This window comes from Myripristis murdjan, chromosome 21 (genome assembly GCF_902150065.1).
Source record: "Myripristis murdjan chromosome 21, fMyrMur1.1, whole genome shotgun sequence".
NCBI classification, from domain to species: Eukaryota; Metazoa; Chordata; class Actinopteri; order Holocentriformes; family Holocentridae; genus Myripristis; species Myripristis murdjan.
The window spans coordinates 29,541,961-29,559,763 of NC_044000.1; positions in this window are offsets into that span (position 1 = coordinate 29,541,961).

Genomic DNA, 17,803 nt, shown 5'->3' on the forward strand with positions numbered 1-17,803 from the left:
TTCTCAGAACACTTGGCCACTTTTAAGTACATCAGTCAGAGAGAAATTTGCTCCACTTTACTTTGGTGGGATAATTATTCATGTGCTGTCATAATTGCATCCGAGCATGCAGCCTCGACCTCACTGTACTGCTTAAGCACACTTCAGCCATTTTAATTTAACAGTCAGCTTCACACTCAGGGCACTGGGTGGCATGCTAACTATTATGTACAAGAACTTTTGATACTGCAATTAGGAAAGCATTTATTTTTTTTAATAGTAAAAAATAGAGGAATATTAAGTATATACAGTACATTACCCTCTTGAAATGTGCTGCAGAGTTCACCTCAAAATCCTCTCTCACTGCAAACATTTTAAATAGTTAGGTTGATCCATGATGAGAAAAAAATACATTTACTGCATAGCCTTATCTGGTGTCCATAGCATGCTACCGCTGATATGCAATAATTCAGTCTATCACATTAGGTTATATCTTGGAATGCGCAAATACATAAATAATCCTCATGTCTCGGTATCAGTGAGCAAACATACTTGCCAGAATACTTACATGAAAAATTATCAACCCCAAGACAGAAACAAGAGACTGCAAGGTTTTTCCTAGCAAGTTAATTTGTAATGGCACGCTGATGCACACCTCCACACGGACAGATTGAATGAGCAGAGATAGGGAATGCAAAATGTTCTGCCAGTCCTTCAGAGGACTGTCAGAGGACACTGGGAAATATTCTGGTTCAGGATAAACCCTTTATGAAGCTCTCACTGGTCTTTTTTTGGTTGGTGAGTCCAACTGAATGTTCCATTGCCATGCCATTTCACACACACACACACACACACACAGACATATACACACACAAACAAATCTATTGAGACCCCTCCAACCTTGAGCATTTTTTTTTCTCATCAAGTCAAAGTCTAATTATCATCTGTTAATCATCAGACCTTATGTGATACCAAAGCTGCGCCGCTGTGAATTCAAACTGAAATGGTGAAGAGGAAAACACCATGAACATGAGCAGGAAAAACACTGTAAACATAAAAAGTGCACGGTGCTGAATGGGAATGACTTGCGTGACGTCTCCCATGTAGAGCCGCCGAAGGTCAGGAGGAAAAAATAGAAACCTTCGGAAAGGCCAGCGGAGATTTCAAAATGTAAACCACAAACGTCTAAATGCTGCATCAAATTATGGTTTGATATGCACGCTGTCTGGAGTAAACATGTGCAGAACGGTTCAACACGGCAAACAGCTTAATGTTTCAAAAACAACCAAAAAAAAAAAAAAAAACAACCAAAAAAACAACAAATAAATAAGTATTTACTGAATGACTGTAAAGCGAACCATGTCTGAAATAAATCCCAGCCCAGATCCTCAGGCTGACGCACACGCTCAACTTCAAAGCTCAACGGTGATATAAGGTCATTACAACTGGCCTTGGTGCATGCTGCTAGTGTAGTTACTGGGTATGAAGCACACACACACACACAGACACACACACACACACACACTCACGCACACTCTGTTAGGTGTATTTGTAGCAACAATGTGGTGGACTATACAGTTGAATGAGTCTCTTCAGCTGCTGTACTGGGAAAGCAGAGAGGTCAAGGAAGAAGTTACCAATCAATTCAACAAGACCACTAAAACCAACTATTGGTGGATTGTTCACATAACTCGAGCTGTTACTGCAGAGGTAACAGGAAAAAAAAAAAACATATCAGCAAGCGAGTTGCTAGATAACTGACCTGTACTACTGTAAATATACAGTAGTATGGTTATGTTTATTTCTGACATCAATAAACAGTTTCTGCCGTCACTTTAACTGTTTGTTGCTGTCGGCTTCACAGATCAGCTGATCTCTGATGTTGGTGGAAATTATTCTTGTCGGCATGTTTTCTTACTGCCGCTTTTATGTTTGAAAGGTGTGGCCGCTCGCTCGGCTTGCAGGTGTCTTGACGTTCAGATTTTGCACCTAAACTACCTTGTATTTTGAATAATTGAGACTTAACAACATAGATAATAACTAGCGATCATCATTGCATATCTGTCTATGACAAAAATACCAAAGAAAATGAGAAATTATTCATTTAATTGAATAGTTTTTTGCAGTTTAGGTTTATCTATTTAATTTTATCTAATCTAATCTAATCTAACACACACACACACACACACACCCCAAAAAAACAAACAAACAAACAAAAAAAACATTAGGGAGATGTGTTTGCCTTTTTGAGTGTATATACTATGACAAATGACATGATTTTTAATTTAATGTGAGTTCTTTGAGCACAGGCATATTTCCATGGTGGCTATCTAAATCAGTCACAAGAGCTCTTTCTCCACCCAACGGGTTGTTGGAGGGCCCACTCTCTAGCCCCCCCTACCCACAATCTAATGCAATTGCACTGCACTGTCAATACTTACACCACTGAAGCACAAAATACTCCAAATATGAGGTTACATGATGGAAACATTCACATTAAAGCAGCTTTGGAAATCCTTTGTGACCAATGTCAGAAATAGCTTTTGGTCCCAGTTTCTTAAAATGATGCAGATATGCACACCTACAAGTTAATCAAGCATGCTAATGATCACCTTTCCAAATTTCTGTTTGGAAAGGTGATCAAAAAAAATAAATAAATAAATAAAAAAACCTCGTCTCTGGGCTGCTGTAGGTTGTCAATACAATTTCCTCGGTTCTACTGCAAAGTGTCAACTTCAAAACACATCTGAGTGCAAGCGGACGCCTTCTTTGAACTGGACATTGTGGTGACTGGGGGGAGGAAAGGTAAACTGGACTGAGGCGGCTGCACCTCAAGACCCGCACACTTCATCACACAGCGCTCAGCTTATGTTAATCCAGTCTCTTCATATCATATCACATCACATACTGTTTAAATAACAGCACATATGTTTGGTTTTCACAAGTTTTTTTTTTTTTTTTTTTTTTTTTTTTAAGAGCTTTGGTTCAAATGATACAGTGTTATCTGAAGATGGAGTGCACACATTGTATGGTAAACAACTCTCTTTAGTTGCATTTCCTGTTATTATTATTATTATTATTATTTTTTTTTTTTTTTCTGTGTCACCCTCTGCCACCCGGCGCTGCCAAAGGGCGCGGCTGTGATTCAGCACCTCTTAAATAGCACCTGGGACAGCTGGTGGCAACTGGGAGGCAGACGGGAGGGAGCCATTCCCCCTCTGCACTCACAGGGATGAGCCTGCGATGTGTTTATTTAATTTACTTACTAACTTAATATAATTTGATAAAGTACATTTCTTGTGGTGGAGTGGTGGGTTAGGTCTACTCCATTGTCGGGTATGTCAGGTTTCAGCAGGTTTGAAGTTGTGTTGTTTTGTTTGTTGTGTTGTTTACCTCCCCCTCATGTGTCTTTTGGTTCGTCCCCAGTCTTTATTTGTGAAGTCAGTGTTGATAACTGATAACTTGTGTTAAGTTATTCGTTGTGTGGCGTCATTCAATGTTTTTTTCAATGAAAAATATATTGTTGATGATTGTGGATATAAGGAAGCTTATTTATACTGCATCACTTTAATGTGTTTTGTATTTTTTTGGCAGTCTGTGGCCGAGGGAGGTGTTTTTTGCTGTTTCGTTGTTTTTATACAGTGACAGGAAAGATACTCGACTTGACTGGTCACAGGACAGACGCTTAAGTATATAACAATAACAGTGAGGATAATTATGGCTCTGACTCGACACTGTGGTTACTCCTTTGCTGCACGGTGCTGACTTGACTTGAGATTTAAATCTGGTCTCTGGTTTCCATCATCTGAGGAGCTTATCCAGAGTTACACAGTATCTATGGAAACCAAATTCAAGTTGTATTTAATAGCAGGTTTCTTGGAGAGAAAAAAAAAATGTTACCAAGAAAAAAAAAAAAAAAAAAAAAAAACCTGTGTAGGGCTTTTTATACATTCTCCTTTCAGGCAAACTTTGAATGTGGCCCTGAGGCTGCTTATTACAAAATCAGCCGATCACTGTCTCAGTCACCGCTAACTGGCTTGATGAAAGCCTCGAGCGTTTCACGTCCACGCGCAGTGACACGCCAACGTCTGAGGTGCATTTTCACCGACCTGCATGTTATTGGCAATTAGGAGCAACCGAGAAAAAGCAGCGGAACATTAATATTATAATTAATATCATAACACAGCATCTCAGCCACTCGTGGCGTAAACAGTGTGGAACTTCATAGTATCTTCAGCTTCTTCTGGTTTAATTTAATGATATTGGTAAAAATCATTTTTAAATGAAAGTTTTGGTGATGTGATGTGATGAAAATATTTACAGAGAAACCTCAAAGAGAAAATGACTACCTGTTGGCAAGACTTTAAGAAAGAGCCTCTTATTAAACACATAGAATATCAACTCCAGGCGTGTCTGATGTCATAAGTATTAATTATTAATAATTAATTACTGTGCGGTAAACAATATCCATCCTGCAGTGTCATGAAGCTAATCGCAGCTTTCTCTCCCGCATCCTGTCAATAACTCTATTCATCCCTCAGCTCGCTGATAAGCCCTTGTTGACAGAAACAACACCGGGGTTATTAAATTTCTGGAAAGTTCATTTACTCTTATTTTGACATAGCTTTCAGAGTTTTTTTCTTTTTTTAATTATTATTTTAGCTTTCAGTGGCTTACTTTCAGTGCAGCTTGTTTATACATAAATATAAAGTTCAATAGCCTCTACTCTAATTATTTTGTTATCAATAACAGTATAGGAGGCTTATTTGTTTGAGCAATACATTCAAAACGTGTGTGATCTCAGCAACTCTGCATAACTCTTTAAAAAACAATTTTCACAGTCTTCTGAGGCAGATTTGATGACTTATGGGCTTTCAACAGCCACCAAAACCTCACCAGTCATTAGTAAGAGTTTCGGTGCAAACCTGCGCTCTGTGTCATGCATGAAGGGGGTTTAAAATTAACTTGTCCACTGCATTGGTGCAATAACCCACCCATTTTCCTAACAATTCATGATGTGTTTATGATGAGGCCTGTTATTGAATTTACATGCAGTAATAGAATTATGCCCACAGGTTCATTAATTTGCTTGAGGTCTGCTATGGGCGGCAACTAAAGCCATAGGCTCTCATTCAGTTTGGCTGGAGTTGCACCTCTTCGCTCCGCCTTAATCCTCTCTGACTTTGTGCTCCTTTATAAGACAATTTTACACTGAACAGGCCTGCCGTCTTCTCCAGCTATCTCTCCCATCTGAGCCTGGAAAATACAAAAGTAAATAGTCACAAAGTCAGTCTTTTCAGTGGACAGTGGTGACACTGTTGTTGCTGGAGTTGTTATGCAACTGCAGAGCCTTTATGCCATTACCTACCATGACACACACCGTGGAAAATATACAGCGAGCTCAGCGTACACGCTGCTGAACCTGAGCCTGACCACTGACAGCAGTCAGTATGTTTCTGTTGGGTATATGGAGCTGACTGTGAATTCAACCCGTGTTTATTCCTGTGCATAGAATAAAATTCGCCCCCTGACCAGCTGACATTGTGAAGCCTGCATTGTTCCATTAAGCTCAGTATCAATAATGTTGCTCATTCACATTTATTTAACGACTCAAATGAAGTTGAAAAAAAAAAAAAAAAAAAAAAGGTTGCTGCATGCTTCATAACTGGCATGCTTGCTATGTTGGATGGAGCTTTAAAGGCTCCAACACACATGCATCTGAAAGGACACAGGGTTTAGAAAATATAACTCACACTAATAAAGCAGAGGACACAAGGGACGTGGTGTGTGACAATTAACGTTCTCATACAATGAGCAGTTTTGACGTTGTGACAAAGAGACCATCATGTAAAATATGTAGCCAGGAAAAAAAAAAGTTGCATTCATGAAAAACCTCTATAAGGCAGAGAGCCTTTTCCAGTTTCCCTGGAACGCTCAGGAAAATGGGTAGAGAAAAAATGTGTTGACCTGTTGCACAGCCATACCGCGGCTTTACAGGTGGTGCTTTTGATATCGCCCTTTAAGTCGTTTATTTGACAAAGGAATTCATCTGTTCTCAATATGGTTTCCCCCACAGGGAGACAGAGTGAAACATGCCTGCATCAGTCCACTTTGCTCTGCTTCCAGGAACCTTAGGCCTTTTCTGACACGTCATTCCCTCTTGATTGAACTGAACATACAAAAAATATAAAAGCAGTAATTGATTTAAAGGCAACCAGGATTCAAGATGGGAATGGTTATGTGTTACTTTGGATGGCCCTGGCAAGCCTATTTGTGTGAATATGAATAAATATCTCTCAATGCCAGAAACCACAGATCTAAAACAATACTACTACAAAGCTCCTCTGGGAGCACACATTATCTGCATCCATAAAACCATTCTCCTATTCTTTGTCTATGGAGCAGCTGCAGACCTTATACCTGAACACATCACAAGTTTGAGCATCAGTTTTATAGATTCTGATTCGGCACGCGTTCAATTTCACAAATATTCTCTTAGATCATATAAATAACATGTAGGAAAGAGTGCAGTAAATAGAGTGGAGATCCCCTGTAATGCTCAAGTGCTCCAGGCACATTTTTTTTTTTTTTTACATGTTTCCCACAAGCATTATAGCCTTTAAAATCCAATGCTAGGTTATTTCATGCAAATCCAGGTTACATAAAACACACTCAGTGGGAGTGTGTATAAATATACAGTATTTGCATGTTCTTTAGCAACCGTACTGTAGCAATAACACTGTAAGACGTAAACATGTGCCATGTTATTACCAGTGACAGATATGCACATTATAACAAATATTAATCTGATATGGAGGCAAGACACCGGCCCTGCAGATTTTTTGACAGTCAGTCAGGCTGATAATGTTCAAACCTGGGCACAATATGAATCCCTTTCTATGTTTAGGATAAGGCATGTAGATTAAATACAGTCCAGTCATCACATCAACTTGTGTCAGCATTATGGATGAAAAAATATGGAATTCATTTTCAAAAGTCTTCTGGTGCAGCTGGTGTCAAAATCTGAAAAACAATGAGGCATGTTCCTTAAAAGGTTATCAAGGTCATTAAATACTGTAAAATAGCACAGTCCCCAAATTCAAGGAGAGTGTCTGTTCAACCAGCCATGCACCACTGTAAGGTGTGGTGTGGATATACAGATATGACATCTCTCTCACTCTCTCTCTCTCTCTCTCTCTCTCTCTCTCTCTCTCACACACACACAGACACACACCCACACACACACACAAACACATTCACTCTCTGAGGCGATTCCTGCTGATTTCCACACAAATTAATTCAAGGTAAATGTTAAAAAGCCATGCAGAGCAGGGCTCAAAGTGGCAGCATGTTTCCCTCTATGCTGTCTTCCCCTGAAAGGCACTTCAAACCCTCGCATGGAATGACTAGCCATGGGAAACTAAATGTCATGTAGCTCCAGGACAGTGTCAGACGGGGCTGCAGGCATAGCCACAGACACATGTACATGCAAATGCTTGTGCACGGACACACGCACGCAGTTTGAGGCTGAAAGAGATTACTCAATGGAAGAAAAACTACAGAATGGCATTCATTCTTTCTTGCATTCATTCATTCATTCATTCATTCATCTTCTTGCTGTTGATGCATAATGCTCACTGCACAGTTACAATGCAGGCATCTCACTAACTGCTGACGAAATGTGCTCTAACACAGTAAAATTACATTACATGTGCAATAACTTGTGGAAATTATACCTTTTTTGTGTTGCCCTCACATCACAAATTCACCAGTATTGCACTGTTTAAACTAAATAAAAAATTTGAATTACATCTTGAAATGTGCTAAGTGACAACTATAAAAGCTCTGCCTACTGGGTAAAAGCACTTGGCTCATTATGCACACTCCTTGAGTCCTCACAAATTGTTTCTTATATTTGCGGTAGCCTACTGACCATGGCCAACAGTAATCCAGTGTGAAAGTAGCATCTGGAGCACACTCACACCGTGAGCTTCAGCGGTAATGACACTCTTCATCTTGATCTTGAACAATATTTGGCATTTTCCCTGTTCCTTCCTGCTCTCCCACCACCATGCTTCTTGCATGTCGAAATTGCAGACCTGAGGCTTGCTGCACAGTTCAATGGGGTTCAAAATGAATGTCATTATTCTGGAAAATCATATTCATAAATCACGTTCCGATCTTAAAAATGGCTCCACTTACGAATTGTATGGCCCAGCTGCTTTGTTGAGGGTGGCTTGAGCTGTTCTGTGTGGAAGCCAGACAATAAGGGATTTAGCATCAAAGTGCAAGTGAGATAAATGATTCATGAGCATCTGCTGTTGTTTGGCCGTCCTCCTATGACACTGTTGGAGGGTAGGAGAGATTTCCTGTGGTCAGGTCATATACAGCGGTGTGCCAAAAATATGTTTCCACCACGATTCATAATGCTCGACCAATGGCATGCTACAACTTTCTCCGGGGGCCGAGGTAACAAATTATATGTACTCTGGCCTCTGATATCGAGAAGCTTTTGTGCATCCTTTTTCAAGTGGGTAACTTTGATTTTGTTTTGACTTTTACACGCTTGTTTCTGTACTTTTGAGGTTTAAAACATGTTAAATTACTTCCATTGCAGAGTAAAAACTGCATCAGAAACGGGCAGATGATCAAATCTGCACAAATGTGGCAGAAACATTAAATACTCAAAATTCATCCACAATAAAAAATAACTTTGCTACCATCCATACGACCATGGTTACCGTCAGCCTTGTTGTCCTCCAGCGAATGATAGCTAGAGGACAGCTATGGCAGGAGCAAAAGAAACATCCGTGCAGCAGCGGTACTGAATAGCAGGAAGGAGTAGTTTTATTTTGAATTACACATTAAAGTAAGTGAGTAGATTAGAGAGGTCAGAGATCCACATCAGTCCTTCACCATGGCTGAGTTTTATTTAGAGCTACGGCTTTGAAAAAGGCTAACAATAGTCTCTGGACCCTGCAGACCAACCAGCGAAGTGAAAATACCTGGCTCGACGGAGCTGAAAGATCTACAGGTCTTACTAGTGCTGTAACAAAACGTTAAGGTGGCCAGATTTTTGCTGACAAATATTAAAACACAATGAACATGTTCCAGAATCGGCAGAAATTATAGGCCTCCTTATATTTTTTCTTTTTCTTTTTTTTTTTTTTTTGAAAACCTTTCATAGCAAACACTGTCATTCTAATTTTCTAATAATTGCTGATTTTCAGGTTTTTTTTTTTTTTTTTTTTTTTTTTTTGCAATTTTTCTGGTTATCTTCTTGTAATTTATTTATTTATTTTGCTCATTTGCTAATTGCCCTTTTCCCCTTGATTTTGTACAAAATCAAGTGACGGCTCAGCCTCACAGATCTGAACTGTATCTTGTCTTCCACTTTTGCGGGGGCCAGTTACAAACAAAAGCAAAACTTTCCACTTAAAAACGATAAATCACAGGACGTCTCCTGGTAACACCGTTGTCGTCCTGTACAGCTCCAGCGGGGGACAAGGCATCAAATCAGGCGACTGTCCCTGCAAAATGGGGACGTTTGGTCACCCTACATAGCAGACGCTGTAGAAAAAAAACTTGCCTGAGGAAGAGGAGCTGAGGTGAGGAAGGCCACGGCCGATTTCACGACCACTTGAAGTTCCTTATTACCCTTGATTTCTGTTGGTTGGTTTTTTACCTGCTATACCTGCAATGTCTGTGTTGCATAGATAATGTTGCAAAGATAAAGCTTTTAGTGAGGAATTCGAGCTATTTTGCCTTGATAATGGACTCGAGTCCACAAGGCCTGCAAGTGGAAACAGTGCAAACTGTATAACAACTGAGCACTGAATTAATCTTTCTCCAGAACAATGATAGGATTGTCACTGTGGATTAAAATTGGCTTATATTGATGTGCATGAAAAACACACACACACGCACACACACACACACACACAAGGGTGCACTGCTGCTTTGCATCGCCCCAGGTGCAATGAAGTATTCATTTGAATCATCTTTTAAACAGATTGTACTTGTTTATGGTGCAGTTTGGTGTAGTTTTGCCTGTTTTAGGACCACGCAGCTGCACATAGAGAGGAAGCTGCACGACACCTGTGCAGGTGAGCGCCGGCGACAGTGCATTTACTTTCTATAGTCAGTGGAGCAGCTTCACTTGATGTCCAAGCCCAGTGTATTTTCCCCATTAGACTGAACTCGACTCTAGACTCGGACTACAGTAGATGTGTAAATTAATCCTGGGCAAAATGGTAGGAACCATTGGGGGTGGGAGGAATAAAAACTGAGGTTGTGCTGATGTTGATTGTGACTGGGTGATTGTGATGGGATCACTCCGCCTTTACGCGTGAAAGCAGCTTTCAATCCCCATCAAAACCATTCCTCTGACTCGGGAGAAATCAGCCGACAGGCCTCTCTCTGCATTGAAAGGATTCCAGACGCTTGCAGTTTCATTTTGTTTTCTACACCCGATACTGACAATAAAAAGCATTTTAATGGAACATTTCATTTTTCATATTAGTTTACCATCCCTTTAATTATTTTTACTTCTTCCCAAATCTGCATGGAGCAACTTTACACACAGGTAGCAGTAAGACTCGGCTTGCCGCACATCCTCTAACGTATGTCAGTAAATTGCACAGACAATTCACACACATGTTTACCAGTCCAGCCGGTCTGTGATGCTTTATACCAACGGAAACCAAGAAGATAATTGAGAAAAATAAAATGACTTAACAGCTTTCTCCGAACAGGGTGCTGCTCACCGCTGTTTACAAGAAATTTTATTTTTAGATCTCACACTAAGTCCTGAGTCACCACTTCCTGTGCGGATCAGATTTCACACCAGTGACTGTTCTGTACCGTCTTTAAGATTTTCATTTGGACCAACAAGGCGTGCTCAATTAGTGTGGATGAGGCGCTCCTCTCCGCAGACACGCTTTGTTATTTTTGGACGAATTAGACGGCTGGATTTTTACATAAAAATCTTGCAGCTTTAAGGAAATTTCAGCCAAGTAACCGCACTTGTACTTCAGCAGGATATTTTGAAAGTACTTCCACCCCTGAACATACTGGGACAAAACCAAAAAAAAACAAAAAAAAAAACAAAAAAAAAAACAGAGCACTGCTACAGTACATCAATGTGCCAACATGGTGTTTGTGTGTATATGAACACACACATGTGGGCATAATGTGTGTCTGCATTAGTGATGTATGCACCAACCTGCTGGTGTTATGTACGAATGCGGCGCGAATATGAATGACTGTGGGTAAAGTAAACAGGCCAGTCTCCTTGGGATGGAAACAATAGGCTATAAATCACTTAGAAAAGAAGGTAATGGTGCCAGATATTTCAGAAAACTATAAAGGTCAGCTTCAAGTTCCTACCAGCTGCTGTTAATGTCACCCCCCCTCCAAACACTACCTCGAGAGGCATTCATATTTCTCTCTCTACAAAGCATGTTGATTGCATTTCATGACACGGCATTTGTTTCGCCGCGCTGTCTCGGAGCCGAGCAAAATGGTGCTGTCAGTTCTTCCGCAGAACTTCATGTTGGAATGGCTTTCATCCAGGGCAGTAAGTGCCATAGGTGAGGGTACGGCACGGCAGTTCATCGACGCGTACACTTACTGAGAACAAGTTGCAGTGCCAATTGACAACAGCCGAGAAAAATAGAGCGCAGTCGATATCGCTTTGATGGAAAACAGGCTTCTGCTGCTGCCGCTGCGTGCACTGCTCACTGGTGATAACTCCCACAATACAGATAGTCGGAAATTTGTACTTAAAGCAGCAACGGTGTCGAGGAGGTCACTTTTTACAGGGCGCTTTAGATCATATCAAGCTTAAAACCCAGGGGAATACACCGATCCCAGTAATCTTAATATTTTGGTTACTTCTACGCTGCTCTGCCTCATGTTGCAGCCATATTTTTCGACAGTAACTCTAGTGGATCATATTTATTTGTGCTTTTGTGGATCACTGTGTTCAAGTTGCATGCAATTTGCCTCTCAACCCTGTGGTCGGTGCCTCAACAGCAGCTAACCGCTCTCTAAAGGCTCACACAAACTGGACTTTCCATGAGAGCAAAAAAAAAAAAAAAAAAAAAAAAGTTTGGAGATGGTTTATGGCGTGCTCCATTAAAGGGTGACGGCACCTCTGGGTTCGGTTTTGGTCCGCCTGCCTCAATACTTGAAAAATGCAATGGGCACTGGGCAGAGAAAGCAGCACTGAAGATGGAGAGGAGGGGGTCTGATCAACGAAGACAGTGCAAAACATCTAATGAGACTCAACGATATTTGATTTTCAAAAACAGAGTTGTTGATTTTGTATGTAAAACACACGCGGCTCATTATATTCATGCATATACCCTCTGTTGCAAAATAACACCAAGATCAGTGCCTCGGTTCGATATCACAGAGGTCAAAATGAACCAATACACTCTCACTAATCAATCGTTTTTATTTATACAAATCTTCATATCACCATCACCTCAGGAGCGTATCAGGTTTATTTGATGTTCGATACCAAGCGTGAATTTGCCTCAAGGCTTTTTTCAAGTCTAAACTCCAGCTACAGTGTTGTTTGTATAATTTGTATTTTTTTTTTTTTTTCTTTTGAGACAGGTAATGACAGTTAAAGGACATGCTTTCACTGAATATTGTATGGTTCCAACTCGTATGAAACTTGAAAACTATGTACTCTGTTGCACAAATGAGATTGAACAAACCACAAGGCCATACCTTTTAATTGCACAAGTACCCACTGCCCACTGTAGAGAAATAACAATAATAGCAATAACAATAATGAATACAACCATTAGTACTTAATTAAAAATGGATTTTTTTTTTTCAATTCAATGAGAAAGATATTTAATTCAGTGAGTATTTTGCAGTCATTTTCCTTATTAGTTTATTCAGTTTATTACTGTCGGCTCAAGTAGTTCATCCTTACCTTCAGCCCAGCCTAATGCTTGTCTTGTATTTGCTGTTAAAAAACTAGTCTCTCATAATATCTGCATTATCTGATATACATGATTCATATTTCCCTCAGTGCTCAGGAGCGAGGCTAGCTGCTTTAATAGACACTAATGTGCAAACCCCACTAGCATGTGTCTTTGCACGGGCCACACTGAAATGAAACTGGTGTCGTATCGTTTCATCTGAATCCCAGTAATGTGATACGAGCTGCCAGATGAAAGACGAAAAGCTCATTTCCTAAAAACCCGGTGTAATCCTTTAAAGTAGATCATTTTCAAAGTGAGGAGAGATCAAAATGTCCTCACATCATGAAGAGGTCCTAAATTTGCACCGTGTAGTCGGTGTTTCGGCGCCGAGCTTTGTCAAGACGAGGTACTGAGCGGAGGTGAGGAGCGTGCGGCGCCTCTTATATCCCTCAGAATTGTTTCCATGCGGGGTTCTCCTCGCAGCACCTCCTGAAAAATGAGTTCGCTGTTTGGTTTTTCATCCTGCTAATGAATCCCATTCGCAGATATGTCACGACACAAACTGCCACCTAACTGTTTAATTTGCAAGTGTTGCAAACTTTTCAATAGCAAACCTGACTTCAAATTTAAATAAAAACACCTTATATCAACAGACGTGGAATTGACAGTACGTTTTTAGAAATCATTTCCTGGTGGAGGCTTCCATTTCTTCCTGTTGGTGTCAGACAATTGACAGAAAGCCTAATAATCACAAAGGATGGAAAAACTTTGTTTACATTATGACAGATACGCTCCCGGACCTGACTCATCCAATCAGAGAGCTAATCTCTAGCACAAGGGCTTGTCTCTGAATACACACACTGTGATGAAAACACTCAGTTTAATAAAATAAAGTTAAAACAGAAACTTTGACCAAGCCAAAGGAAGGCTCCATATTTACTCTGATCAGTCATCTAGCTCTGCATGAGCTGATTTTCAAAAATGAAGTGTGGAAAATGGCTTCTGAAGGGAGGAAAGTGAGCCTCGGGATCAGAAACGATGCTGACTGGGTGCAGAGAAGCCAGGACTAATGTTAAAGAAAAGGGGTGACACTAATATCACCCTGTAATGTTCTGTATTGCACCTGTGTTGCCATGTTTAGAAGATTAGAAGGATAACGATTGGTTCTTCACTGTGTCCTGAATGCATTTATACATAATTATCACATCTCTCTCTTCTATCTGGCAGAAAACAAGAGCTTCTCGAAGTCAAATGAGGTAAACCTGCTGAGTGCAGGTTTTCAGGTTCAGACGCTGCAAACTGGTCTGATTGGAAGCATTTCAGTAAATCTTTAGTCGGGCCAGTCAGGAGCTGTTTCTCCTCCACAATCATCCAAAGAGGGGAGAACGAGCTTCCAACTATTGACGCATCAAACACGGATGGCATTGGATGGGTTTTTATTTTTCAATGCGAATTTTTACAACTACAAAGTTAAATTAGCAAAAAGATGCTCGACACTTCATGGAGAGCAATTTTTCTCCTGCTGTAAAATGCTTTATGTAAATTAAGGAAAATCTGAAGCCCTTTACTGCAGGTGGAGAATGAGGTGGCCGTCTCGTTTTCATGTTGCCTCCTCATCGCTGCAACATGATTTTGGCCACAGTGCTGTCAGAGTCCCATGCCCGCTCAGGCATGTATTCTCTGTCTGTTGGATACGTAAACTGTCTCGCTCACAGTTAATTGACGGTGTGAAACAAATGTGAGTGATGCTTTCATGCAGGAATAAGCAATAATGAATGCTATGCTCTGAACGTTAGTCAAGCCAATAAGGGCATGGTAAATTATAATTATATCATGTTGAAATCAGTAAGTGGAAAAAGGGTATGCACCTCAACAGTAATAGTGCCTATTCGCTTGGCTGCTCTATATGAGTGCAATCTTGATTTAATGTATCCTGTCTCAAACTGGCAACTCGCCCAGCATGCACATTATTTTATGACCTAAGTGTTTCTCAGGTGGTCGCTAATTATGCGATGTATCTCTCTGACTTGACAACAACTTTCAGAACAAATCTTGAGTGCTAATCCCACCACTACAGCATCATGCAGCGTGGCTGCCAAGAGACGCATAATACTATTATTTATGCATCCGTTGGCAGCTATTTGATGGGACATAGACTCCAATTACCCCTGGTAATAAAATGTGATCTGTATCTGGATACCATATCTGGATAAGGTAAAATGCATGTTAATGCAAGGTGTAAACGCTCAGCTCACACAGAGAAATGGGAATGTGATCTGAGCTGCCAGAGTCAGCCAGGTGGAAATGCAATCCGAACAGCGTGTTGGCATTTGTGTGAAAATAACAGCCATGGACTAAAAATGTCATGATTCACTCTGAAGTTTGCCATCCGCTCAGATACATGGAAGCACTCCAGCAAGATCTGCTCCCACTGGTCATTGTCCCTCTCCTGTGTCCACAGTGAATGAATCACCATGGTAGCCTTCAGAGCGTCTGCAGACACCACTGTGGAAAAAAACTGCCTGTCCTCACAAGAAAGAGTCATAAAAAGATGAGCCACTTAATATGAAAAGTAAATACAGACTGTGCAGTATCATGTCTGATGACCCTACACCCGGCTTGTTTGTTTTTGTCGACTGCGCCACCTCCCTTCCTACACACCAGCTGTGCATAGAGCAAAAAATGAGAATAAATGACAATGCGGACAGCATGCAGACCGTAAACACATATATAAACACCAGCTATTAATGTAAAGGGCATGACAGCATGTATTGCATATCTAGATACAGATTGCTTGTTGCACCAAGTGCTCATAATAGGATAGATGACCATACTAGTTTGTATGGAAATTATTGTAGAAGTTATTATGGATTAGGAAAAAAAAAAACTGTGATGTTAATGCATTTCTCCATGGTCATCCTCAGTCTCCGGCTCTGTGTCCATTGTTAATTCCTAAAGCGAATGTGGCAACCACATAAAGCACCAAAGTGTTGTTTGTATTCATAGCACAGAGTTCAAAATGTGAAATACAGGCTGTCAAGATTAGCATATTAACTAAGCTGCATATTTTAGAAAACATTTCCCAAGAATGTGACAACATAGCACTCAACAGAGGTCAGGACAAAAGGTTCCACACAAGTAATAGATTACTCAAAGCCGAAGCTGACATTTAAGCCGGGCTTACTATGAGGACCCCGCAAAAAAAAAAAAAAAAAAAAAAAAAACAGGGAGATCTCATTTGAAACACAACAAGCAGACACAACACTCTGACAGATTTGCATTATTCATGACCCACACATGCTGCTCAAAAGCCTCAAAAACAGAGATCAAGTCGTGCTAGGGTCGCTAATAGGTAAAGTCAAGAAGTGGCAATATTCTCAAGAGCGATTCGTGTGACTGAAAAGTAGATTGCATAATAATTTTTCTTTTTTTTTTTTTTTTTACGAGAGGTGTTACTTCAGCATCGTCTTTGCAATGAAAGGAGTTTTCAAGTTGTTAGTTGTTGCAGCGATCTGCGGGGACGCGTGCAGTTAACGTCCTAATTCAGATAATTGCCTCTGCGGTGAATGAATCCATTTGTTATTGGTGTGAAATTTCTCGAGTGAAATGAAGGAAGCGGAGGGAACGAAGACATTCAGTTCAAACTGAATTAACGCAGTCTCAGTTCAATCACAGTTCAGTTCCTTAACCCTTACCTACGAGCGGTACGCATTCGAAGGACGAGCTCAGGGTTTTTTTTTCCTGCCTGTTTCTTCACAGACACGTTCTGCTTCGGGATAGAGCGTGGCCATCAGGTCTAATCTAAGACATCACGTCGTGTTCCCTCATTAATTAAATTTTGATTCATAACAATCCAACAAATCGCCACCCCGCAGTGGTTGCCAAATCATCCCATCCATTTCTGAATCCCTGTCACTTGCTAACAAATGGAGCTGTGAATGGTCTCGTCTGATGTCCCATAGCAGAATGGATTGAACAGCTGCCCTACAAACCTCTTCCAGCCAATTTATACTCCCGGGCATCTGCTCATGGGTGCAGCGGTGCCAAAGTTTTTTCCAAGACACTTGAACGGAGCGACATAAATTCACCCTGAATAAGCCCACAAATCCAGGTCAAGGAAGACATGGGAGAGCGGAATTACTCGTGTTTTATTTTTCAAGAAAGAGAGTCAAGGAAGGGGTCTGAAACCGCATCCTCGTGGACTTGTTGATCTGACAGCTACAGCGCGATCATCAGACAAACAAACAAACAAACAAACAAACAAATCAATGATCAGCACTTTTGAGATTTAAACTATCAATTCTCTAGAAAATCTGGGGTTCCTGTGGCCTTTTGAATATTTCATGGCTGCCCGTGGGCTCTTGGTCAGGAGAAAAGTTATCGTTCACTTCGATCTGAAATTGTAAATCCGTATCTGTGTGTGCAGCAAAGTGCTTCTTGTGATTTTCCCAATCAAACCACCGTTAAAAATATTTAAAAAAAAAAAAATGTCATGGGAAGTCGTCTCACCGCTGGGAGAAACTGACTAACGCCCGTTTGATAGCAGCTCGACTGACGCTGACGTGAGACTCGCTGACCTCAGCAGGTTTGCACCCGCTCATGTTGTGGCGACTATTTTGTTTCATCATTCGCTCGCCTGCCTCGTGCACATGTTTCTATCAGAGACTGGCTCTCCAGCACCAACCCCAAAGAGTATTATTACATGTGGCTTTTTCAGCTCCAGTGGCTCCACAGCTTAAGAGCAGATGCTGTTTGAAGGTGGACAGCTGATCAAGAAGAGTGACAAGCGAGGGGGACTAACTACATATTTCAGTTTCAAATAAATTCATCACGCATTTCATTAGACGTTTGGGCTCCTTAATTGTCTGACTTGGACTACT